General features: G+C 34.4%; 1 long non-coding RNA gene across 1 annotated transcript; it reads left to right on the forward strand.

Moving 5' to 3' along the window:
* Positions 1-534: 534 nt before the first annotated feature.
* Positions 535-25,824, forward strand: LOC137630975 (uncharacterized). Its single transcript, XR_011041828.1, has 6 exons — positions 535-677; positions 15,416-15,641; positions 17,771-17,931; positions 22,809-22,981; positions 24,402-24,508; positions 25,447-25,824. It is a non-coding gene; the product is annotated as an uncharacterized lncRNA (long non-coding RNA).

The following is a 25,824-nucleotide window of genomic DNA, read 5'->3' on the forward strand; positions in this document are numbered from 1 at the left end:
AAAAGGGATATACTCTCTCACAGGTATGATACTCGAGAATAATACTTTACCCGAGGTCCTTTAAATATACTCGAAGTATATTTAAAAGACCTTGACTTTACCTAATGTATAATTGAGCATTATCCTGTAACTCTCATACTAAAAATTCGCACTAATTCTCGTCCTGTTTCGAGAGTGTGAAAGAAATTCTCTCACATTTCCAAATGGTGTGAGCTTCCACACACTGTAGATTGGCTAATAGCTTTAATATATAAGACATTTTGAAATAATATGAAATAAACAAATATATATATATATATATATATATATATATATATATATATATATATATATATATATATAACAGTAAGATTCGTTATCGTTTTGTCATAATTTCGCTCTTCAACAATTTCAGTTTTGCCTAGATGTTTATATTTTTCCCAACAGATGTCAGTGTTAGTTAAGAGCAAGACAACATTCCTTTAGAGTCCTTGTTTGTCTTAACCAATCAGGACACTCCTTTGCTTCTTTTCTGAAAACAAAATGTAACATGGTTGCGCCATTGGTCGAAATATTGAGAAGAGGATTTGGGAGAGAAAGCATGGCAGCCATTTATGTAAACTGTAAGTGTAACGGATTGAATTCCTACAAAGGAGCTTTTAACCCTAGGAATATGGTTATTGAACTGTGACCCATAGGTAAATTTCTATTGTTTTAAGTGGTTATATGAACATATCCATTCTATTAAAGGGCTATCGGTTGTGATAATTCTAGTGAGCTTGACTATTGTGTGGTATGAGTTTAGTGTTCGTAGAACTTTAAAATCGAAGTGATCGTGACTTGATCATGATGGTGAGAAAAGTAAGAGTTGGCATTCTGTGTGTTATTTGAACGTTGAAAGTTTTTGTATGTAAACTAATTTATTACAGGTTATAAAATCTGATGGTATAAGGTACTCGAGGTGTAGATCTGTAACAAGAACTAATTTGTCTCGAGGAATTGATTATAAGTTATCATCGACACGACTAATGAGATACTAATTGCTATCGAAATTGAATTTTTCTATAAGATATGGACGAGCACCGAGTATCTTTGCATGGTTCTCGCTAAAGGGGGCGTGTAGTATAACAACTTCACGTAACGATCTACAAAAATGTAATCGTCAATTCTTTGTGAAGTCCATTTATAACTTTAGAGAGATTGGTTACGGGTTACTGCGCATGCGAAGCTTTTATTTTTGAGTGATTTTGTTGTTGTACATCGTATTCATTAACTGGTATTTTGAATTCATTAACGTTTCAAATATTCACACGTTCTGGGATGGTTTGTGAGCTTTTTTTTTTTCATATTTGTCGTCAGTTCCACCACGACTACAGTCTTAAGGTGATTTATTCCTCTCGGGGAATTAGATAATCTAGTGTAGTTTAATTTTATTGTTGGAAACACCTCTTTAGTCTAGCTATTGGTACACGAAATGACCCACATGTTTGGTGAGCTCAACTCCTCCACTTACCGCTTCCCATATTAGAGCAGCGAGAATATTTACCTTAAGGGCTGCTTTTCTGGTCCTACACAGTAGGAGAGCTTTACACTCTACAGGACCTTATGTCATTTTATATGGATTGCAAGGCATTTGATATTTTGCACCATAGTTTGTCAAATCCACACTATCGAAGCGTATAAAGAACAAGAAAGTCTTGGTTTTCTTTGGAAAAGTGTAAGAATTTTAGATTACAAATACATTCTTTGTTTACGAAAAATTGTTATAATAGATTAATTACACTGGATTTTCAGTTATGACTAAAGGTGAAGGTAGGAAACCAGTGGAATCCAAAACTAGATATAATGGATATTAAATATGAAATTAAAATCGAAGATTCATTAAGGATGGTTAGAATATATAATAAGCTTGCATAAGGACGGTTAGAATACACAATAAGCTTGCATATGGATGGTTAGAATGTATATTAAGTCCCCAGCTTTCATACTTAAGGATTTTATTCTTTTTCTTTTAGTTTCTTGAGGCTTAGTATCAATATTTCGGAACCCTTTGTACATCAGTGATATAATTAAATTAATCAAATCTTATTTCTTAATAGTATAGCATACTTTATATTTTAGAATATTTGTTAGCCTACTTTTATCCTAACTTCACGCTCTCAATTCTAATAGTATTGTTACCGAAGATTACTCTCTGCATAATACTCAATCTAATACTTTTCATAGCTTTTGTCAGTACAAAAAGCTAAAAGAATTTTACCTGGTATTTCTAATAAGTCGTTTTTCCTTCAGGAAAGTCTTCATAACTCTTGTATAGAGCATTTAGGGGATTATCACCACTTAAGGAACAGGTTAAAAAAAGAAATTTGGAGTGAACTATTACAATATTTTCAAGTGGCTATTTTTACAGTGTACCTTACTAACTTGCATCAATGGGTCATAGACTATTGCAAATTATACTGGAACTTAAGTGATTTTTTTTTATATAAATGGCATTTTGAAATGGTATACTGTAGGTGGCTGTAAGGACAAGTTTCTAAAACTAGCAGATTTGTTAAGGTTATCAAAGTTTTTCCAAACTGCTAGTTAGAGTAAGAAATTGGCTCTAGAAAATGTTGATCCAGCTAGATAAATTTCCCACAGGTGAAACACTTGAGTGTAGACTTCCAAGGCAGGTCAGTTCCCTCTGTAATAGCATTTGTTTGAGAAATATCTAAACTGGTCTAGTCTCGAAATAGTGAAAAATAATTTTAAACTCTTGGATCCTGATGGTGATCTGGATCACGGCCCAAATCTAATTACTTTAGGTTAGCCTAGTTGGAACCATGAAGTTTTTTATCCATTTATCCATAACTATTGTTTTAGTTAGGCTGGTGAAATGTAAAAACACAACCTGATTGAGATAATGAAAGAGCTTTATACCCGAAGTATCAGCACTAGAGAATTAGAATCTTTGTTTGCCGTATTCTAGGTAAATCTTAATTTATATTTCGGTAATTTTTTGCATTATAAATCTCAAAATTTGCCCTAAGATATCATGTCAGTTTGTTACTTTAGTTAGATTAGTTTAGAAAAAATTTAATGGGTGTGGCGAAGTATTTATCAAAGTTTTATATGGCAGATCAATTTATAAAGATTCTATGGGTGATGGATGAAAAAAAGTTTTGATAAAACTTAAAACCTTTTAATTTCCAGTCGGTTAAGAATTTGCGGTAGCAAATAAAAAAATAAAAATAAAAAAAAACTGGAATAAATGTTGATAATCATTTAGTTTTAACACAGATATGGATATTCAGTTTATCTTTTAACATTTTTCCTAAGAAGTTTCCATTTTCGTCGCCTATTTTTCCATCTGACAACTGATCCTCGAGTTTCTCAAGCGTTAAAGATTCAGTTAGCGGCTTGCTAGGCCTGTCCTAACCTATTGCTGAATATACTGTCAGCACCTCAGTTGTTTGGTCCACGTCTCCTTATTCAACATACTTAGAGCAGCCCTAAAAGAGAGTAATTCCTAGGGGTCCCCCATCAACCACCCGGGGGACGCGTCTGGTAGTTTTCTCTCTCCCAGACACCTGATATATTGACATAACGAAGGGATATTACGGTTACCATACCGTAAAATGAGTTTTTGTTGTAAGAAACCGTAAATGGGAGATGTCCATAGGGAACAGATTGGAGAGCCATAAACGAGGCCAGTATGTTACTATTTTGAGTAATCCTATGAGTAGAAGCAAGCGATCCGATTCGAATGACTCAATGGTACTGAAATTAGTGGAAATATCTAGTTGAGGATTTAGTGGGGAAATAGTATTGTTAATATAGTTGTGCAAGGACGTTAATACTTGAAGGTTAGTGAAATTTGTAAGTTTTTTTTAATTATTTCTGAATTTAATAGGTTAAGTTTAATTATCGAAAATAAGACCTATAGTAGTAAATATGCTTAAGTAAATCATAGCTCTTACTGAGATTTACCGATTGCTAGTTAGAGATACGGCAATTCCCTGTGTGCGTGTTCAGCGTTAACGTGTAGGTCCCCTCGATATTGGGAAAGTGCAGGAAAGAAGTTTTTGCTTGTTGCTGGTTAGTTATTTTTGTTTTTAACTTATCCTTTGAATGTCCAATGTTCCTTTTGGAGATGGACTGATAAACAGTGAAACGCATAGGGTGGTAAGATGGTCATGCAAACGGAACTGAACTATTAAATAACGGGTCGTTTTCTCTACAGTAAACTACGTAACATGGTTTTTTTTTTTTATGAAATTTGACTTTTGTAATAAAATACTAAGTCCTGCCGATAGTACGGAACGTTTAGAATAATTTCAGTATGATTAAGGGGTATTTGTTATGGGGAAGTTAATAAATTTTTGCCAGACAACGTAAAATATTCATTCATTCGGTCATAGTAAGAACTGTAAAGATAGTTTATGCGTTTCAAGGGAAATATATTTTAGTTTTTTGTTGCTGACCAGTGGATGTAAATTTTGAAGTACAAATACTTGTTAAATTTTTCAAGTTTTCTTTCATTTAAATTTTATAAATTTACACAACAGGCTATAAAGCGAATTTTATTCAATAGTTTGTGTAGCCTCTGCCATTTTTGTTACTTGTACAGAAATGACCCCATGAGATATTGTCGATATGTTGGATTATATTTTCCTTGTTAATTATACGTTGTAGATAGGGACCTATAATCCCTCCTACAAAGGACATCTGGATTTCTTAGATATTTTGTCAGGTTTTTTGATTTACCATTGGATAAAAAGTTTAGAAAAGATTTTGGCTTATCTTCTATAAAACATCGAATGGGTTTTAATCATTTACTCATTATTTGCGGGATCTTTAGTAGCATAAGTTATGAAGGTCAAATTGATGATGCCAACTAAAAATAGACACAGTACCTGAAGAAAAACTTAGACAATTACTCTAGTGGAGTAACAATATTCATTACTGAAAATATTGGGCATCTATGAGTGTCAGAAAAAAAACCGTTTTCAAAGTTTAACTATTTTATCTAGTTTTCTACTCTGTATTTAAACCATGGAGGTAGAGATACCCAAAAAGCTCACATTATTTTTTGGATCATAAATTTTCTTGCACGAAATTTGTAAGAATTCAGAAATATTAAAACTTTGTATACTGAGTGTTCAATTGTGCAGACATGTTTGACAGATGGATGGCATTAATTTGGTGTGATAGAAATAAAGGGAAGTAGTTAAGAAAAAAGGCTTAGTGCCACGTATTCTTAAGAATAAGTCTGGTTAGTTGCAACGTGATCTGCTGTACATAAAATTTCCCTCTTCAGTGATTTGTTAGTTGCAATGTGAACTGCTGTACATGGAATTAGTTTCTTGAATGAGTCTGGTTAGTTGCAACGTGTTCTGCTGTACATAAAATTTCCCTCCTCTTCAGTGATTTGTTAGTTGCAATGTGAACTGCTGTACATGGAATTAATTTCTTGAATGAGTCTGGTTAGTTGCAACGTGATCTGCTGTACATAAAATTTCCCTCTTCAGTGATTTGTTAGTTGCAATGTGATCTGCTGTACATGGAATTAGTTTCTTGAATGAGTCTGGTTAGTTGCAACGTGATCTGCTGTACATAAAATTTCCCTCCTCTGCAGTGATTTGTTGGTTGCAATGTGATCTGCTGTACATGGAATTAGTTTCTGGAATGAGTCTGGTTAGTTGCAACATGATCTGCTGTACATAAAATTTCCCTCTTCAGTGATTTGTTAGTTGCAATGTGATCTGCTGTACATGGAATTAGTTTCTGGAGTGAGTCTGGTTAGTTGCAACGTGATCTGCTGTACAAAAAATTTCCCTCTAAAGTGATTTGTTAGTTGCAATGTGATCTGCTGTACATGGAATTAGTTTCTTGAATAAGTCTGGTTAGTTGCAACGTGATCTGCTGTACATAAAATTTCCCTTTTAAGTGATTTGTTAGTTTCAATGTGATCTGCTGTACATGGAATTAGTTTCTTGAATGAGTCTGGTTAGTTGCAACGTGATCTGCTGTACATAAAATTTCCCTTCTCTTCAGTGATTTGTTGGTTGCAATGTGATCTGCTGTACATGGAATTAGTTTCTGGAATGAGTCTGGTTAGTTGCAACATGATCTGCTGTACATAAAATTTCCCTCTTCAGTGATTTGTTAGTTGCAATGTGATCTGCTGTACATGGAATTAGTTTCTGGAGTGAGTCTGGTTAGTTGCAACGTGATCTGCTGTACAAAAAATTTCCCTCTAAAGTGATTTGTTAGTTGCAATGTGATCTGCTGTACATGGAATTAGTTTCTTAAATGAGTCTGGTTAGTTGCAACGTGTTCTGCTGTACATCAAATTTCCCTCTTCAGTGATTTGTTAGTTTCAATGTGATCTGCTGTACATGGAATTAGTTTCTTGAATGAGTCTGGTTAGTTGCAACGTGATCTGCTGTACATAAAATTTCCCTCTTCAGTGATTTGTTAGTTTCAATGTCATCTGCTGTACATGGAATTAGTTTCTTGAATAAGTCTGGTTAGTTGCAACGTGTTCTGCTGTACATCAAATTCCCCTCTTCAGTGATTTGTTAGTTTCAATGTGAACTGCTGTGCATGGAATTAGTTTCTTGAAGGAGTCTGGTTAGTTGCAACGTGATCTGCTGTACATAAAATTTCCCTTCTCTTCAGTGATTTGTTGGTTGCAATGTGATCTGCTGTACATGGAATTAGTTTCTGGAGTGAGTCTGGTTAGTTACAACATGATCTGCTGTACATAAAATTTCCCTCTTCAGTGATTTGTTAGTTTCAATGTGAACTGCTGTACATGGAATTAGTTTCTTGAATGAGTCTGGTTAGTTGCAACGTGATCTGCTGTACATAAAATTTCCCTTCTCTTCAGTGATTTGTTGGTTGCAATGTGATCTGCTGTACATGGAATTAGTTTCTGGAGCGAGTCTGGTTAGTTGCAACGTGATCTGCTGTACATAAAATTTCCCTTCTCTTCAGTGATTTGTTGGTTGCAATGTGATCTACTGTACATGGAATTAGTTTCTGGATTGAGTCTGGTTAGTTGCAACATGATCTGCTGTACATAAAATTTCCCTCCTCTTCAGTGATTTGTTAGTTTCAATGTGATCTGCTGTACATGGAATTAGTTTCTTGAATGAGTCTGTTTAGTTGCAACGTGATCTGCTGTAAATAAAATTTACCTCTAAAGTGATTTGTTAGTTGCAATGTGATCTGCTGTACATGGAATTAGTTTTTTGAATGAGTCTGGTTAGTTACGACGTGTTCCGCTGTACATCAAATTTCCCTTCTCTTCAGTGATTTGTTAGTTTCAATGTGATCTGCTGTACATGGAATTAGTTTCTTGAATGAGTCTGGTTAGTTGCAACGTGTTCTGCTGTACATAAAATTTCCCTCTTCAGTGATTTGTTAGTTTCAATGTGATCTGCTGTACATGGAATTAGTTTCTGGAATGAGTCTGGTTAGTTGCCACGTGATCTGCTGTGCATAAAAGTTTCCCTCTTCAGTGATTTGTTAGTTTCAATGTGATCTGCTGTACATGGAATTAGTTTCTTGAATGAGTCTGGTTAGTTGCAACGTGATCTGCTATGCATAAAATTTCCCTCTTCAGTGATTTGTTAGTTTCAATGTGATCTGCTGTACATGGAATTAGTTTCTGGAATGAGTCTGGTTAGTTGCCACGTGATCTGCTGTGCATAAAATTTCCCTCTTCAGTGATTTGTTAGTTTCAATGTGATCTGCTGTACATGGAATTAGTTTCTGGAGTGAGTCTGGTTAGTTGCAACGTGATCTGCTGTACATAAAATTTCCCTTCTTTCAGTGATTTGTTGGTTGCAATGTGATCTGCTGTACATGGAATTAGTTTCTGGAATGAGTCTGGTTAGTTGCCACGTGATCTGCTGTGCATAAAATTTCCCTCTTCAGTGATTTGTTAGTTTCAATGTGATCTGCTGTACATGGAATTAGTTTCTGGAGTGAGTCTGGTTAGTTGCAACGTGATCTGCTGTACATAAAATTTCCCTTCTTTTCAGTGATTTGTTGGTTGCAATGTGATCTGCTGTACATGGAATTAGTTTCTGGAATGAGTCTGGTTAGTTGCCACGTGATCTGCTGTGCATAAAATTTCCCTCTTCAGTGATTTGTTAGTTTCAATGTGATCTGCTGTACATGGAATTAGTTTGAGTAAGTCTGGTTAGTTGCAACGTGATCTGCTGTACATCAAATTTCCCTCTCTTCAGTGATTTGTTAGTTTCAATGTGAACTGCTGTACATGGAATTAGTTTCTTGAATGAGTCTGGTTAGTTGCAACGTGATCTGCTGTACATAAAATTTCCCTCTTCAGTGATTTGTTAGTTTCAATGTGATCTGCTGTACATGGAATTAGTTTCTTGAATGAGTCTGGTTAGTTGCAACGTGTTCTGCTGTACATCAAATTTCCCTCTTAAGTGATTTGTTAGTTTCAATGTGAACTGCTGTACATGGAATTAGTTTCTTGAATGAGTCTGGTTAGTTGCAACGTGATCTGCTGTACATAAAATTTCCCTTCTTCAGTGATTTGTTAGTTGCAATGTGATCTGCTGTACATGGAATTAGTTTCTGGAATGAGTCTGGTTAGTTGCAACGTGATCTGCTGTACATAAAATTTCCCTCTTAGTGATTTGTTAGTTTCAATGTGAACTGCTGTACATGGAATTAGTTTCTTGAATGAGTCTGGTTAGTTGCAACGTGTCCTGCTGTACATCAAATTTCCCTCTTAAGTGATTTGTTAGTTTCAATGTGAACTGCTGTACATGGAATTAGTTTCTTGAATGAGTCTGGTTAGTTGCAACGTGATCTGCTGTACATAAAATTTCCCTCTTCAGTGATTTGTTAGTTGCAATGTGATCTGCTGTACATGGAATTAGTTTCTGGAATGAGTCTGGTTAGTTGCAACGTGATATGCTGTACATAAAATTTCCCTCTTCAGTGATTTGTTAGTTTCAATTTGATCTGCTTTACATGGAATTAGTTTCTGGAATGAGTCTGGTTAGTTGCAACGTGTTCTGCTGTACATAAAATTTCCCTCCTCTGCAGTGATTTGTTAGTTTCAATGTGATCTGCTGTACATGGAATTAGTTTCTTGAATGAGTCTGGTTAGTTGCAACGTGATCTGCTGTACATAAAATTTCCCTCCTCTGCAGTGATTTGTTAGTTTCAATGTGATCTGCTGTACATGGAATTAGTTTCTTGAATGAGTCTGGTTAGTTGCAACGTGATCTGCTGTACATAAAATTTCCCTCCTCTGCAGTGATTTGTTAGTTTCAATGTGATCTGCTGTACATGGAATTAGTTTCTTGAATGAGTCTGGTTAGTTGCAACGTGATCTGCTGTACATAAAATTTCCCTCCTCTGCAGTGATTTGTTAGTTTCAATGTGATCTGCTGTACATGGAATTAGTTTCTTGAATGAGTCTGGTTAGTTGCAACGTGATCTGCTGTACATAAAATTTCCCTCCTCTTCAGTGATTTGTTAGTTGCAATGTGAACTGCTGTACATGGAATTAGTTTCTTGAATGAGTCTGGTTAGTTGCAACTGATCTGCTGTACATAAAATTTCCCTCCTCTGCAGTGATTTGTTAGTTTCAATGTGATCTGCTGTACATGGAATTAGTTTCTTGAATGAGTCTGGTTAGTTGCAACGTGATCTGCTGTACATAAAATTTCCCTCCTCTGCAGTGATTTGTTAGTTTCAATGTGATCTGCTGTACATGGAATTAGTTTCTGGAGTGAGTCTGGTTAGTTGCAACATGATCTGCTGTACATAAAATTTCCCTTCCCTTCACTGATTTGTTAGTTTCAATGTGATCTGCTGTACATGGAATTAGTTTCTTGAATGAGTCTGGTTAGTTGCAACTTGATCTGCTGTACATAAAATTTCCCTTCCCTTCACTGATTTGTTAGTTGCAATGTGATCTGCTGTTCATGGAATTAGTTTCTTGAATGAGTCTAGTTAGTTTCAACGTGATCTGCTGTACATAAAATTTCCCTTCCCTTCACTGATTTGTTAGTTGCAATGTGAACTGCTGTACATGGAATTAGTTTCTTGAATGAGTCTGGTTAGTTGCAACGTGATCTGCTGTACATAAAATTTCCCTCCTCTGCAGTGATTTGTTAGTTTCAATGTGATCTGCTGTACATGGAATTAGTTTCTTGAATGAGTCTGGTTAGTTGCAACGTGATCTGCTGTACATAAAATTTCCCTCCTCTGCAGTGATTTGTTAGTTTCAATGTGATCTGCTGTACATGGAATTAGTTTCTGAAGTGAGTCTGGTTAGTTGCAACATGATCTGCTGTACATAAAATTTCCCTTCCCTTCAGTGATTTGTTAGTTTCAATGTGATCTGCTGTACATGGAATTAGTTTCTTGAATGAGTCTGGTTAGTTGCAACGTGATCTGCTGTACATAAAATTTCCCTTCCCTTCACTGATTTGTTAGTTTCAATGTGATCTGCTGTACATGGAATTAGTTTCTTGAATGAGTCTGGTTAGTTGCAACGTGATCTGCTGTACATAAAATTTCCCTTCCCTTCACTGATTTGTTAGTTTCAATGTGAACTGCTGTACATGGAATTAATTTCTTGAATGAGTCTGGTTAGTTGCAACGTGATCTGCTGTACATGAAATTTCCCTCTTCAGTGATTTGTTAGTTGCAATGTGAACTGCTGTACATGGAATTAGTTTCTTGAATGAGTCTGGTTAGTTGCAACGTGATCTGCTGTACATAAAATTTCCCTCCTCTGCAGTGATTTGTTAGTTTCAATGTGATCTGCTGTACATGGAATTAGTTTCTTGAATGAGTCTGGTTAGTTGCAACGTGATCTGCTGTACATAAAATTTCCCTCCTCTGCAGTGATTTGTTAGTTTCAATGTGATCTGCTGTACATGGAATTAGTTTCTGGAGTGAGTCTGGTTAGTTGCAACATGATCTGCTGTACATAAAATTTCCCTTCCCTTCAGTGATTTGTTAGTTTCAATGTGATCTGCTGTACATGGAATTAGTTTCTTGAATGAGTCTGGTTAGTTTCAACGTGATCTGCTGTACATAAAATTTCCCTTCCCTTCACTGATTTGTTAGTTTCAATGTGATCTGCTGTACATGGAATTAGTTTCTTGAATGAGTCTGGTTAGTTGCAACGTGATTTGCTGTACATAAAATTACCCTTCCCTTCACTGATTTGTTAGTTTCAATGTGATCTGCTGTACATGGAATTAGTTTCTTGAATGAGTCTGGTTAGTTGCAACGTGATCTGCTGTACATAAAATTTCCCTTCCCTTCACTGATTTGTTAGTTTCAATGTGATCTGCTGTACATGGAATTAGTTTCTTGAATGAGTCTGGTTAGTTGCAACGTGATCTGCTGTACATAAAATTTCCCTTCCCTTCACTGATTTGTTAGTTTCAATGTGATCTGCTGTACATGGAATTAGTTTCTTGAATGAGTCTGGTTAGTTGCAACGTGATCTGCTGTACATAAAATTTCCCTTCCCTTCACTGATTTGTTAGTTTCAATGTGATCTGCTGTACATGGAATTAGTTTCTTGAATGAGTCTGGTTAGTTGCAACGTGATTTGCTGTACATAAAATTTCCCTTCCCTTCACTGATTTGTTAGTTTCAATGTGATCTGCTGTACATGGAATTAGTTTCTTGAATGAGTCTGGTTAGTTGCAACGTGATTTGCTGTACATAAAATTTCCCTTCCCTTCACTGATTTGTTAGTTTCAATGTGATCTGCTGTACATGGAATTAGTTTCTTGAATGAGTCTGGTTAGTTGCAACGTGATTTGCTGTACATAAAATTTCCCTTCCCTTCACTGATTTGTTAGTTTCAATGTGATCTGCTGTACATGGAATTAGTTTCTTGAATGAGTCTGGTTAGTTGCAACGTGATATGCTGTACATAAAATTTCCCTTCCCTTCACTGATTTGTTAGTTTCAATGTGATCTGCTGTACATGGAATTAGTTTCTTGAATGAGTCTGGTTAGTTGCAACGTGATCTGCTGTACATAAAATTTCCCTTCCCTTCAGTGATTTGTTAGTTTCAATGTGATCTGCTGTACATGGAATTAGTTTCTTGAATGAGTCTGGTTAGTTGCAACGTGATCTGCTGTACATAAAATTTCCCTTCTTCAGTGATTTGTTAGTTTCAATGTGATCTGCTGTACATGGAATTAGTTTCTTGAATGAGTCTGGTTAGTTGCAACGTGATCTGTTGTACATAAAATTTCCCTTCTTCAAAGTGATTTGTTAGTTTCAATGTGATCTGCTGTACATGGAATTAGTTTCTTGAATGAGTCTGGTTAGTTGCAACGTGATCTGCTGTACATAAAATTTCCCTTCTTCAGTGATTTGTTAGTTTCAATGTGATCTGCTGTACATGGAATTAGTTTCTGGAATGAGTGTGGTTAGTTGCAACGTGATCTGCTGTACATAAAATTCCTTGTCTTCAGTGATTTGTTAGTTTCAATGTGATCTGCTGCACATGAAATGTTTGTCCAGTGTGGTTAGTTGCAACGTGATCTGCTGTACATAAAATTCCCATTGTCTTCAGTGATTTTAGTTTCAATGTGATCTGCTGCACATGAAATTTTTCTAAGAATGTCTGTTAGTTGCAACGTGAACTGCTGTACCTAAAATTTCTTGTTCAGTGATGTTAATTGCAATGTGATCAGCTGCACATGAAATTTGTTTAAAGTCTGTTAGTTGCAACGTGAAATGCTGTACAAAAATTTTCTCATGAGAATTAGACTGATTAGTTGCAACGTGTCTTCAGAGTAAGTGTTTAGTTACAAAGGATCTGCTGAACATTTTAGTTTTCATGAGAATGTCTGGTTAGCTGTAACGTGAACTTCTGTAAATAAAATTTCCATTTAGTCTTCAGAAACTGGTTAGTTGCAACGGGACCCGCTGTACATAAAATTTCCTGTCTTCAGAAAGTGCTTAGTTTCGAGTGATCTGCTGCACATGAAATTTTAATTTTTCCTGAGAATGTTGTAAGTTATCTGCAATGGGATCTGTTGTACATAAAAAATTTCGTTCTTCAGAAAGTTAGTTGCAATATCTAGTGCATATGAAATTTTAGTGTTCTTAAGAATGTCTGGCTAACTGAACAGTGATTTGTTGTACATAAAATTTCTTTGTCTTCAGAAAGAGCAGTTAGTTGAATTATGATCTACTGCATATGAAATTTTAGTGTTCTTTAGAATGTCTGGTTGGTTGCAACGCGATCTGTTGTACATAAAATTTCAACGTCTTCAGAACGTGAGGTTAGCTGCAGCCTATCTGCTGTACATAAAATTAACTGTCTTCAGAACGTGTGGGTAGTTGCAGTATGATCTGCTGTACATAAAATTTACACGTCTTCAGAACGTGTGGTTAGTTTCAGCGTGATCTGCTGTACATAAGATTTACATGTCTCTAGAACGTTTGGTTAGTTGCGGCGTTATCTGCTGTACATAAAATTTACACGTCTTCAGAACGTGTGGTTAGTTGCAGCGTTATCTGCTGTACATAAAATTTACATGTCTTCAGAACGTGTGGTCATTTGCAGCGTTATCTGCTGTACATAAAATTTACATGTCTTTAGAACGTTTGGTTAGTTGCGGCGTTATCTGCTGTACATAAAATTTACACGTCTTCAGAACGTGTGGTTAGTTGCAGCGTTATCTGCTGTACATAAAATTTACACGTCTTCAGAACGTGTGGTTATTTGCAGCGTTATCTGCTGTACATAAAATTTACATGTCTTTAGAACGTTTGGTTAGTTACGGCGTTATCTGCTGTACATAAAATTTACACGTCTTCAGAACGTGTGGTTAGTTGCAGCATTATCTGCTGTACGTAAAATTTACATGTCTTTAGAACGTTTGGTTAGTTGCGGCGTTATCTGCTGTACATAAAATTTACAAGTCTTCAGAACGTGTGGTTAGTTGCAGCGTGATCTGCTGTACATAAAATTAACTGTGTTTAGAACGTGTGGTTAGTTGTGGCGTGATCTGCTGTACATAAAATTTACGTCTTCAGAACGTGTGGTTAGTTTAGAGTGATCTGCTGCACAAGAAATTTAGTTTTCATGAGAATGTAAAGTTATCTGCAACGTGATCAGCTGTACATAAAATTTCCATATGTCTTCAGAAAGAAAAATTAGTTTCAATGTGATCTACTGCGCATGAAATTTTAGTGTTCTTTAGAATGTCTGGTTGGTTGCAACGTTATCTGCTGTACATAAAATTTCCGTCGTCGTCAGAAACTATTTGTTAGTTGCAATGTGATCTGAAGTACAAATTTCTATAGTCTTCGGAACGAGTGGTTAATTGCAATGTGATCTGCTGTATATAAGATTCTCACTCTTTAGAGCGTGTCTTTAATTGCAACGTGATCTGCTATATGATATTTTAGTTTCCTTGAAAATTAGTCTGGTTAGGTGCAACTTGATCTACTGTACAAAATTGTACATTGTATTTAAAATTAGTAATTAGTATACTTCTGGATACTTGGGTCAAAATTTCATGTATCTCTTATATTAGTTTAAAGGAAAATAAAATGCCCGGTGAATCCTGTTAAAGTATATTTAATAATCTACCGGTATATAAATGGAAAATTATATCCTATTTTAGTAAATCATAGCTATGGCTCTACTTTAAATGCCTCTTAATCTTACTCATACGAGGGATTTACTTCAGGAGGGTGCGTGGGTGTTTTTTATTTTATAATGCCCATAGCTCTAAACACACATTTTCTGCCTTTAACCGTTGAGTGCCTAAAAGTGAACTTATGTTTTATGAACTAATTTCCCCAAAAACATAAATCTTGAAGTATCTTATTGCATAGGCAGTTTAAGTAAAAAACCATTTATCTATAGCTATCATTAAATCTGAGGAAATATGGTCCTAGGTGGTGACATTTTCTAAAATGACACTAGTGGTCCATGTTACTTATGGTTAACAATAAGGTAACCAATGCTGACATATCATCCAAACGACTTTTAAGGCCTGTTGTTAAAGAACGTTGTAACATTTGTATTTTATTGTTCTTTATTCAATATATCGCTAAAATCTTTTAGCTTATTTATATTCAGATTATTAAAGTGAGTCTGTCATGATTTTCATGTGTTTATGCAGAATGATATAGTTACCCATAAACTGTAGTTTTCTTTTAAAGATTTTAGGTAAGGAGAAAGGAATTAGATGGGTAACTAACATATTTACCTTCATTCGAAGGACAAGTGAAAAACTTTCAATAGATATATAACCATCTGTAGGATAAGTAATGCTATAGGAATTAGTAAATTGAAGCTTAAAATAAAACCTAGTTTATCAGAATTCTTTTTCATATACCTGCTGGCTCTCTTATAACCGGTATTCATAGAGATTTTAAATATACTTTTTCTTTCAGGTGGGGTATACTGGACTAACGGATCGCAATCTACTGGAAGGACTTGGTCATTTGTGAGAAAGAAGCATGGAAAATAAGATTTAGATATGTGCTGAAATTCTGGTATCGATGACGTGTTCTTGGAGTATTTGAATGAAGCATATTGGAAGAATTAGTTTTAACTAATCGAAGTTGTATTCCAGTGATTGCTATTCAGCATTTCTTAAATACCATAACTTTAAAAAAGGTATGTCTAATATTCAGAAGTTTTGTATATTTTACAGAAATTTTTGTATAAAGTCCCGATTGAAATAAAAATAGGATTTCAAACTTCAATAACTTTAATACTTTGTCTTACCGAATTCTACTAAGTATGTTATTCCAACATAAACTTTAATGGGTGTTGAGGGTAATGAGAAATGGCTCGTGAATAAACTTGTGAACTATTGAACAAAAAGTATTTCTTTATTTTTATATAAGCAGATCTTATTAGTGTAACAACATTCATGAAATTAGGTTATAACTTCTTGATCCTTAAGTGAAGTTTTCCTGCAGGCAATAAAAAAAAAAAAAAAAAAAAACACACTTGGAAATATTACTGGCGTCTTAAAATATTCATAAGATCCTTGCTATTCTTCTTGGCTGTCTCTTTCATTAGGCCTAAAAGTTATCTTTAGCCTTGAAAATATTCGCATTTAGATACGGAGGAATATAGCAAACAGTCCTTAAACGTATTCTTCCTCTCTTGCCGTCTTTGTGCATCAATAAAGAACTCTTTAAGGCCTACTCTGAATGTAATACCTTGACATTTGATGCCTAATTCTGCAGTGAATTCTTGTGTAACATGTTGCTGCTGCTTTTTCAGTGTTTTTGCTTAGCAATGCTACTCTAACGCAGTGACCCTACTATAAAGAGTTAGTTCAGTATGAAGTCTGTTCAGTTTGTCCGCGAACTACTGCGTTACGTACCTACCTAAATGGTTAATTTAGACTTGCCTGCTTATCTGATAAGCGGAGGGACGTAAAGGGGCACACAAAGGAAATATCCTGCCACATATCTTGTTATTCAAATAATCATCATCCTAAACGCGTGTATCCTCCTTTACTACGTACAAAATATATAAAATATTCCTTTTAAATAGTATATGGATAGGAAATGGTTACAAAGACTGAATTTGCAGGATGACTAGAGGTGAACTACCCCGAAGAGATTGTGCTCTAGACAGACAATAGTACTTTTTTTTTTTAAACTAGACCATAGAGTAGGTAGTCGTTAGCAAGGGTGTTTAGGTTGGTCTAAAATTTTGCCATCTTTAAAGGTTTATTTGATGTTGGTACTTCTTCTTTGAGGCTTCGGTGTATTTAGTATTTTATCTTTGTTCATATAAATTCCTTTTTGACCATGAACTACATACGTCCATGTAAGCATCCTTATTCTAATTATGGAGAATCTGAATCGTTTCCATTAACAGGTGTGGTCTTGTTGAATTACACAATCTTAGACAATCGCCTCCTTAATCATTGCATGAAAGAACACAAGGATTTATCAAGGATTTTGTGACCATCTACTAAACACTTCCTTGTTACCAGTTTTTTAATCACGGGCATGGATTAAATGGTATTAGATTTAATGAAGATGGTTTGCATGATCTTAACGCACTACACGAAAGGCTTCAGCTGTAACTAGAGATAACCGAAGTTTAAATAATTCCATTTTGAGCATTTGTACTTGTATTTCTAACATAGCTGTTTGCTTTGAAGCATTGAATGAGGCCCGAATCCCTAATTGCATTGGTTTTATGAAATTTGGTTATAATCTGATACAGGCAAGCAAGAACATAAAGCACCCATGTGAAAAAAAAAATAACTAATTATAAACCACTGCAGATGTATTATCGCATTAGTTTTAACAGACATAGGGACAGTTTGAACGAATCTAAATGAAAGGTATAAATTGCACTAAAGGCTCGAGGAGTGCTGACACAAGACAAGGGTTTACAGGGCACCTTTACAGGAACTTCGTAGCATGGTTGTGCCACTAGTGTACCCCTTGCCAATGTTGGCATCTCTATAGGGTCTCCTCAGTACTTTAGTTGTTCGAAACATGGTTTTTGCCTTTTCCCCTTCCATTACTACTACTGCCTTGGTTTCTGTCAGACAACTAACTTTTACTAAAATATTGCTATTATAGACATTTCTTTGCTGCACTTTTAAAATGAATAACCTACCTTGCCGCCATGCCAGGTCATAGGACCAAAATTCAAAAATCTTGTGTGAATCCATTTATTTCCAACCCAAAGTTTTGTTCATGCATTTGATCTATCTGATTATTTCAAAATGTTTACCTAATAATTTCTAATAATAAAAATCTTTCCAGATCTGTTGATTGTAAAGAGAAGACTACACTTATGAGAAACAATGTATGTGTTCAAGCTCGTACTAAAGAACCTTCTCTTCATATCCACAATTAACTTATAATTTTTTGCTTAAGAAAAATTGGAGATTCGCGTCACTTTTGTGTGCATCTTTGGATTTAAGGTAAGATTATAGCTTAGTTAAGATACTTTCCTTTAATAATTTTCTGTAATGAACTTTTGTTTTTATCGAATATAGTAATAATTATATAACAGGATATTTTTCCTACAATATTTCATTATAACAATATTTACGCTTTCTATTATTGGGTGTTTTAGTTGGTTTGTGAGTTTTAGGCATTATAAATATTGAGCCTAGAGGTCGAGTTTCTTGTGACAAATCTGAATTTAACACTTAAATTATTTTTGTAGTTGACTAAATGACAAGAGTACCTATACTAGGAACTAAAGTTAGTGACTTTCATTCCACTGATTCTGTAGTTTCATTACTTGAACTGAGGCAAGAAAGTTTGTGGCAGAATTTTTAGTTATTTTTTTTTTTTTACTGTAAATCCTACAATGATAGAAAATGCATACTACTCAATACTAGACATTACTGAAACCTTAAAATTGACTTAAATTAAAGCTAGTAAGTGTTCACAAACTAGCCAATATCACTGATTTGTCTTTGAAGTTGAGTTAATCCCCTCTGCCACTGTGCCCATCCGATGGGCTGGCAGTGCATATATTTCTGCTGTTCTATCTAGCTGCCTTAAAACGCAAATTGTGATATGCACTTGTTGATTTGATTTACCTGCCTGAGAATATTAAGCTTTGAAGTTTTTCTAATTAATGGTTTTTGTACATGAAATTTACGTTGTCTTCAATTAGTGGCTAGTTGCAATGTCATTTTCTGTTCATAAATATGTACATAAAACATCCGTAGTCTTGAATGGGTGGTTAGTTACAACATTATCTTCTGTACACAATTTCCATTGTTTTGAGAATTTAGTTGTAACATGATCTGCAGCATATTTAATGTGTTTTCTTCAGATTGTCTTAAAAATAAGTGGTTGGTTGCAACGCGATCTACTGTATATAAAAATGATTTTCTCGAAAGAATGGTTAGTTTCAGCGTGATTTACTACATATAAATCTACTATATATAAAAGTTCAGTGGTCGAGGTGTCATACATGTTATCTTGGTTTAAAATTTCATGGATCTTTCGTGAATGAAATCGAAAGAGAAGTGCAGAAAGAATCCAAGTATGTTGATTATACCTAAAGCCTGCCCCCCCCCCCTCCTTTTTTTTTTCTTGAAGTTTGGAAGACCACCTCGCTACATAGATTGCTACACAAGAAAAATTTCCTAAGTTTCTCTGTAGCAACATTTAACATTTTCTGAAAATGGAGGTCTACAAAATATTTGGAGTATCTGTAGATCGCCAGACATAAGTAGACAATGGTGGAGAATTGAGATGTTAGATCCCATGTTAGTAGTAAATCATACATATTGCTCTACCTAAAATACCTCTTATCTTACTTATACGTCAGATTATCTTCAGGAGGGCTGTTTAGTTTGTAGTATAGTTCTAAAAACTATACCTATTATTCTCTGACCGCTGTGTACATAGACATGAACGTGTATTTTATGAGCACACTTTACACTTCACACTCTTATGAAAGTGCCTTGTTTTATGGTGAAATATCAACAATTAAACAATTAGGCTACAGTTATCATTAATAATACTCTGATCAAGTTGCCCGTCCTAACATTTTCTTTAATGACATTAGTGGTGTAGGTTACTCGTGGTAAAAATGTAAAAATAACTTAACCATAATTGCTACATTAGCTAAACTACTTGTATGCTTTTTGATGAGAACGTGATTTATATTTCTCCTTTTTATTTATTGAAGACATCTCTAAATATCTTTTAGCTTCAATCTATATTCAGATCATCTGTTTTAAGTCTGTCATGGTTTTTCAGGAGTTCATGCAGAATGATATAGTTACCCACAGAGTTTAGTTTTCTTTAAGAGTCTACCTCTAAAGAAAATAGTTTTATGGCTAACTAATGTATTTGCCTTCATTTGAAGAAAATTTGTTAAAATTCCTATATGTAATATATAACTTCTGCAAAATTTAAATATGCTTCGGTTCCCATTATAACCGGTATGCAAAATCATTTGATTTTTTTTTTTTTTTTTTTTTTTTTACTAACGGAATAGAGGATCACGTAAAATAACTGGAATTTAAATATCAGCTGTGATCGTGATCTCTCTAATCTAGAACTTCTGAAATTCTGGTATCGACAACCTGTTCTTGGCTTTGAGAGAAGCATAATGGAAACATGCGTTTTAACTAAAGTTTAATTCAGGACGACTACTATTCATCATTAATTATATAGCCTAGTATTACTTCAAAAAAGGGGTATGCCTAATTGTCAGCTATTTTGTAAATTTCATATATCCATAGCGAAATGGTAATTTCTAAGGTCCTGATTGAAATAGACTAGGATTTATACTTCAAATACTTGATTATATTCCCGAAAATTCAAGCATAGATTTCAAAGAATATTGCAGAAAATAAGGGATAGCTTGTAAATACTTGTGGAATATAGAATAAAAAAATTTAATTAATACTGTGTATTTATAGATCTTATTGGTGTAACAGATTTATAGATCTTATTGGTGTAACAGCTTCATGTTAAGTTTTAACTTTATCTTTTAAGTTTTCCTGTAAATGAATGTTTCAGATGAATTATCAATAATCCTTTACGAAATCTATATTAAAGGATTCATGAAAACTTACTAAATCTTCTTAATATTTTCCATTGCAGCTAGATTTTAGCCTTCTTCAAAGCAATGTTAAACAATAGGTGGTTAGGACGAGTATAGCAATCTGTAACCAAACGTGATCCTTCTGCTCCTCCCGTCTTTTTGCATTTATTAGAGGTCTTTAGGCTCGTAACGAATGTAATACTATGACGTTTGTTGCAAAATTCTGCAATGATTAGTTGTGTAGCATGTTTCAGTGTTATTTTCAGGGATATTATTTAATAGGTAATGTTATTCTCAACGCAGTGACTTTGCTGTTATAGTGCGTTTAGTGTAGTGTCTGTTCATGATAAGGTAGATATTAGAATTTGAGTGTGTGTGTGGCGGTGTCAGTTTGACCACTGGTCACTGCATTAGTTTAGTATTCTTGCCTACAGTTTAATTCTATCAGACTTTTCTTTATTCTCAGATATATCTCTCTACCTATATATTATAGGTCAAGAGGATGGACCTAAGGACACACAAAGACAACTGCCATAACCATATGGTGAAAAAGGAAATATCCTGCCGCTCATCTTGATATTTACTTTTAAAGGCTGACTTTCTGGTCCCATACTGTAAGGGAACCTTACTCTCTACAGGACGTTATTTCATTATATGCATTACAAGGCAATTTGCATTTCACATCGCATATTGCTTGTTTAATGGTCAAATCCACTTATGGAAGCATTTGAAGAACAAGAAAACCTTTGGATGTCTATTGGGAGATTACTGTATAGTCTTAGGGCGGCATATATTTAGATTCCAACAATTTGGAGCCCAGCTATTATCGTGTTAACACGATTTCTTGGCTGCACTATGTAGAATCTTTTTTTTTTTTTTATTCTTTTTTATATTTTTTTTGTCCTGTTCTGATAACTTGATTGGTTGTATTTATTTTAAAACTCCATATTTGCTTTAATAAGCATCCAGTGTCAATCAATTGGTGTTGGAGTGATCCTTTCTTGGGATGGGACACTTTATCATTGTTGTTCCTCTGTTAATTGTGTAACTATTTCAATAATTATTATCCTGAACATCAACTCCTTGAACTATGTAACCTCCTTCGGTACATACAGAATATATGAAAAAATCCCTTTTGAATACCATATGGATGGGAAATAGCCACTGGTGTTCAAAGGTTCAACAGGCTTTGTCCTCTGGACAGGTTAGTTTTCCCCAGACCATACATGGTGTTTTTAGATTGGTCTGTGAAATTTATTTGTACTTCTTTGAAGCTCCAGTCTTTAGTTGCTGGTCCTTTTGACAGTATAAAATCCCTTTCAGCAGGTGAGTTACACGTGTGCATATCAGCACCCTTATTGTAATTGTGAATCATCTGAATAATCTCCATGAGCAGGTGCATGTTTGTGAACTTTTGCAATCCTAAATTATCTATTCATATTGATTTAAGCAGGTGAACGAGAAAGTTATAGTAACCTGGATCTACTAAACATTTCTTGATACCAGTTTTCAGTCATGGGTATGGCATTAAATTTAATAAAGATGGTTTGTGATACACTACTAATGAAGCTTAAGTTGCAACTAAAGATAATCTTATCAAGGGGTTGTACGAATTGTGTTTTAAGCATTTATGCAATTTTATTCCTAATGAAACTGGTTTGCTTTAAAGCATTGTATGAGGCCCAAATCCCAGTCTATTGGTTTTATGAGATTTGGCTATATATCCAGACACATTAGGAAAATTCAGAGCCCATGTGAACCCCCCCCCCCACCAAAAAAAAAAGTTACATATACTATAGCAGAGGCTTGACCAATGGAAAAATGTAGTAACGGAGGTAAGGTAGGATATATAGCGTCCTAGGGGTTTGAGGAACATTGGCAAGACACATCAGTAATACCTACAGTACACTTAAAGTGCACTGGAGATATTACGCCCTTCAGGGTATGATTGTGCCACTAGTGCACCCCTTGCAATGTACTGTGGCATCTTTATGTGGTCTATACAAGGTCTTATCGGAACCATAGTTATTTGTAATTTAGTGTTTTACCCTTTTCTCTCTCTCCATTACTACTGCCTACTTGCTGTCAGACCATTTAAGCTTTGCCAAAATAATGCTACAGCAGTGTTTGCTAAAATTAAAAAAACTGGTACATTCTTGACTGCAGAGCTCAAATTCTAAAACCTAGTTTAATTTTTGTTTTTTATCCGAAGTTTGTATTTGCTGTATCTTATTGGTTAACAAGTTTACTTGTAATTTCTAATAATCTAAATCCTTTCAGGTCTGCTAACTGTAAAGGGAAGACTACTGTGTGGAGAAACTATGGATATCTGTAGCCTATTCAAGATCCGCACTGAAGTATCGTGTCTTCATATACACCGTTACTTATATTTTTATTTTTTTCCAAGAAAGTGGAGATACACATCAATTTTCTTGTGTATCTTCGCATTTAAGGTAAAAGATTGTACCTAAAGTTGAGATGTTTTCTCTTGATTACTTTGTATGCTGAATACTGTAATATTTTTGTTACGATTATAGTAACCATTACTTAACAGGATATTTCGGTTTCATATGATTTTTTTCTCATGTGTGCGCTTTGCTTTATTGGTTAGTTAAATTAGTTAGGAAGTTTTAAGCCTTATACATCGAGCCTAGAGGTCAAATTTCTTTTGAAAAATCTACATTCAAGACTTACAGCATTTCTGTGGTCAACAAAATGGTAGAAGAGCACCTAATTCAGCCAGTCTTAAGTTTTATATAAACCCCCTTATTAACAACATAAAACTCTGCACAATCATAATTCAGTGGCATGCAGTTCTATATTAGGTACTTGAATGTAACTTTCAATCGACTGGTTCTTTTAAAAGCTCAAAATTTTTAATTGAAGTTTTAAAACCTGTTCGAGTGTAATGTTGGCCAAAATTATCAGGCTCTGCCAAGCATCAAACTTCTGTAGCCAAAATCCTCAGAGTTTGTGGCAGAATGCCCAGTTCTTAAGTGATTTTATTAAGTCCAGCAATGAAAGGACATCTATACCACCCAATAATAGACATTTTTGAAACTTTGAAATTTACGTATATAACTAGTGTGACAGACCAGCCAATATCAAGCTATAAATTTCTTGTAAGGAAGATAATTAGGATCTTACACATCATTAAGAAACTATTCTTAGAATTGGTAGGACTGGGGTAGTCAAATATTAAACGTACTCAAAATAAGAATGCGCTTAGACGAGAATAATTTTGATGACTTGATTGCACTTGTATAGCATAAATATTTATCAAACTTGGAGTGCGAGTTTAGTAAATTAAAAATCATATTTGCATTATAGTAAGTATTCTGGATAATTATATTTTAAGTTGATTTAATCGTTTTCTGTTAATTTTTCTCTTGTAAATAGACAAATTTATTTAAGAATTTCCATGGCCATGAAATTTTTTAATTGAAATAGAGATCCTATAAACACAAGAAGGGTGGTGTTCCATCAATGAGTACTTAAGCTATTATGTGAAAGAATTGATAATGGTTAAGCCTTTAGAGGAGAGTATTGATTATTTTAATGTCAACTATGGTTTTAAATTTATCCTTACTACATGTGCTACTTTCACGTGTTCTTTAATCAGTAATGTGGTTAAAAGTTCCCATTTCTTCTTTGTTCAACTTTCATATGTTAACTCTATGATTTGGTTTTAAATTTATTTCTTATATCAATGATTTGGTTTGAAATATGTTCTATAATCAGTGAGTTTGTTTGAGGTTGGTAGTCTTAAAAGTTTGTCATTCCTTTTACTTGTGCCACATCTAAATTTTGCACCCGGTCTTTCGTCACTCTCCCATATTGCTTTCACAGCTAATGTAGTTTTTTACTTTGCAGCCGAATGATTTCCCCGATATTAGTGCTGCGTTGTAAAGGCCACTGTCGGTACATCCATCTCTCATTAAGCTTCAGTGGTGTTATTTGAAGCTTATCTCAGTCTTGAGGTACGTTAGACATTCGATCAACCTGTTGGTATTTGGCCGGCGTCTTGATTGACGTAGGCTATATTTGTCTAGCTTTGTAAGGTATATTACTACTATTTCATACTGGGATTTTTTTAGCTAAATTTTAACTTATGAGTTTAACTAATTCATGCTTGTTGAAGTTGGATAAACTAATTAATGTTTAGCAGTTTGTTAGCGTTTAGCTATGTGCGAATTGTTTTGTGCAGAAGAAATATTCATAATGTTTCTAACAAGTTGAATTTTATAGCTTTGTGTCATCTACCAGCAAGATAGTGGTGTTTTTAAGCGATTTGACAAACCTCGGTATCCCATATATTTCATGATCATATCTTATGTACTCAAGTTTTTCTGGTTTTAAATACTTCGCTTAAGAATATTCCGAACTTTTTTTCCAACTAACAAAATTTGATTTAAGAATTTAATTGGGATAGTAAACCAGACCAAAGATACTTTATTTTTTTGTTTTCATTAAATTTCTAATGATTGCTTAATTTTTTAGGCACTTGCCACCATCCCCCTGACATTGTAATGGATTATAAAAAAATCTGAATACGCTAGGTTAGAAAGGCCACAAAATTTTTTGTTTAATTTCTTGCTGCTTCGACATAAAAAAAGTGAATTATCTTAATTATCAGTTAAAACAAATAGCACAATCTCTTTAGCAATTTAACCTTTCGGATCCTGGTACGACTTTTTTCAACTTATGCCATAAGGTTTTAAGATAAAAGTCGATTTGGTAAAGGTTTTAAGATAAAAGTCGATTTGGTAATTAATCTGCGAGGAATATTTATCAATTATATACTATTCAACTTTTTAATTATATACTATTCAACTTTTTAATTTATCTTGAGTAATTTTTAAAGCTTTTGAAGAGCATTTTATACTAAATTGGTTTGTAACAGCAAATATTTTTCCAGGTAATTCAACTAACGCTGGAAGTTCAAAGATGACTGGAAAATCGGAGGAAAGCACTGCAATTAGGAAAATGGAGTAGATACATTAAACTAGAGTATATTCTACAAAAAACAGAACATATAAAGAATAATGAAATATGCAGAAGAGCTAATAAAGTTTAATATAATATATCAGTGTATATTTATTACATCAACAAGTTTACAGTGCTCTGTAACTGGAATGCTCTAAACCCTTTCAGCATTGTGCTTTTTATGATCCATTACTCTTATACTTTGGCAGTTCATTCTGACTGTACTCCTCTCTCGACTCTTCATGCTCTGCGACTCTGCTCCTCTCTCAGCTCTGCGACTCTCCTCTCTCAGCTCTTTGTGCTCTGCGAC

The sequence above is a fragment of the Palaemon carinicauda genome, chromosome 39, assembly GCF_036898095.1.
Source record: "Palaemon carinicauda isolate YSFRI2023 chromosome 39, ASM3689809v2, whole genome shotgun sequence".
NCBI lineage: Eukaryota > Metazoa > Arthropoda > Malacostraca > Decapoda > Palaemonidae > Palaemon > Palaemon carinicauda.